Below are 2392 nucleotides of genomic sequence, written 5' to 3'. Positions count from 1 at the left end.
GGGGTTGGCTCCATAAATGTAAATATTTCATAATTTATTTAGTAACATGGCTTTTTTTTCCCCCTAGGCAAAAGCTTTAATAAAGGAATAGGTCTACTGCAACAAAGGAAACAACAGCAAAAAATGAGACAAGGACACATCCTCCTAAGTCCATTAATGCCAGTGGGAGTTTGCCTTCATCTTCAGTGGGAACAGAACTTCAAAGACACGGCAATCACCCATACAAACTGGAGGATAAAATCTGAACCTTCCACGGTCTATGACACAAACCGTCTTCAGAGGATGGTACCATAGCCCTGACACGGTGAAAATGTCTCCAGCGGGATTTTCACAGCCTGGCTTGACCACAGCCCTGTCCACAGCGCTGCCAGGCCGGCTGCTGGGACGGACATCAGAGCGGCCACTGGTGCGGGCGGTTTCTTCGGCAGAGGCTGGGCAGGCAAGGAAGGATGCATCTCCTCATGGTGAACGCTGACCCCCTCGCTGCTTATGGGTTTGATTTCAGTGCCCTAGTCCAGAAGCAGTAATATCCCCACCTTCACAGGTCTATTTTTTCACACATCAGTAATTTAAGAGCCTCTCAAAGACTGTCTCTGACAGAATGAAGACCGAAAGCTGTCTGTATCGCCTCAGTCCTACGGTTGTTGTTAGCACTGAGGAAGATAAGCAGTGTAGACAGTGAGAATCTTCTCCAGGAAGATTCAAGATTTTTATTTATTTGCTTGTTTGTTTGTTTATTGAGAGCATCGCCAAAGATCCTGCAGGAACAGATAACTTACCTTTTTTTTTTTCCAAGAAAATGCAATATTTATTTAATACCAAATTCCTTTGGTTTCCAGCACCCTCACTTCTAACTATCACCAGGTATAAAAATCACCATGTATGAAATAAGGGATGAAGTGTGTGGTTTGGCTGCTTTTAAAATCATGTAGTAATGCTATTAGAGTTTGTGGGATTAGTTTGATAGTCCAAGTAAAATAACTGTCAGCTAGACAGATAGTGCAATGAAGGTGAAACACAGTATCGCTGATAAGAAAGTAACCTTTATCTCATGGCCCGAGACTTTTCTCAGTATATGAGCACAGCACTTTGTGGGATCAAGTGACATTCACCAACATACAGCTGCTGAGCGCAACCAACACGATTAGATTTGTTAAACCAATGTGGTAAAGGCAGAGTGAAACTGAGCAGCTTCATAGCCCTTACCAAGTATAACCTAAGCATGATTTCTTCCCTACGAAAGGGAAATTTCATGTGTTAGGGCTAACAGCATTTGAAGCAAGTCCAATGTAATTTCAATGCAGTATTGGATGAAGCATGACGATAAGATCAGCTAAGTTAAAAACCAGAAGAGCTAAACTGTTGACAAATTACAAATGTACTGCAAAAATTTTATATGTACTTGTGCAAGGTATTGAGCAGAAGAGAAATACGTTTCTTCTAAGAGGATGAAGGTGTGGCTACTACTGTTTACCAAAGATATTAAAAAAAAAAAATCCTGTTGATGCTGTTCATTTAAAGTAATAATTAGAGTCTGGCGTCAAGTTTGAATGATAACTATTGCTTTCTTCACACAGATTTTCTAAGCTTGAGAGACCAGTTTTCAAAAGCTATCTAGCAAAGCTCTTATGTTACCAGCATCACTCCATCGGAAGAAATTGTTAAAGGACAATCAGAAGGGTGAGTCCTTGTTTTCCAGTATCCTTTTGGATTGGGTTCATAAATTAAAGTCAGCTTTTCTGAAAGTGATCTTTCATAATTACAATTGAAAATTATGTAATTGGCAAATGCTCAACAGCCTTGAAAACTGGACCTAATGTAGTCAAAGTGATAATAAAGGTATAAGCTATTTTGCACATAGACACTTTTTGTTGATGCTCTCAATTAGTACTCATGGTTTTGTTCTTAAAGAATAAACACGTGGTGTTTCTTTGATTACTGATACAGTTTTGTATCTCAGCATGTTTTGAATTTTCTGTTTAGAATATTCCCAGAAGGAAGTTGTCCCTGCAGATGCCCCAGACTGCCAGATAATTAGCTTTCTATGCAGCTCAGCCATATACCTCCATTGCATGTATTAGACATCCCAGTTTACTCCATCTTAACTCAATTCCATGTTTTTTTTTTCTTCTGCAGGCTTATAAAAAACAACTTGTGGACTGAAAGGAAAGCACGTGTATCAGAACAGATCCTTGGATTCCTTCTACTACGAACACCGGTATCATAACGTCCCAGACAGCTTAACACTGAGGAGTATTCTAGTAAGTTGTGTATATGGATGTATGAACATGCCACTTATAAAAAGAAAGGTACAACTGAAGAGATCTAATATTGTAAAATAAAGTATTCAAAAGTGAGGAAATATAGGAACTACACTTGCCTGGGCAACTTT

This window comes from Anser cygnoides, chromosome 8 (assembly GCF_040182565.1).
Source record: "Anser cygnoides isolate HZ-2024a breed goose chromosome 8, Taihu_goose_T2T_genome, whole genome shotgun sequence".
Taxonomy (NCBI): Eukaryota; Metazoa; Chordata; class Aves; order Anseriformes; family Anatidae; genus Anser; species Anser cygnoides.
Note: the sequence above shows the minus strand (reverse complement) of the source record.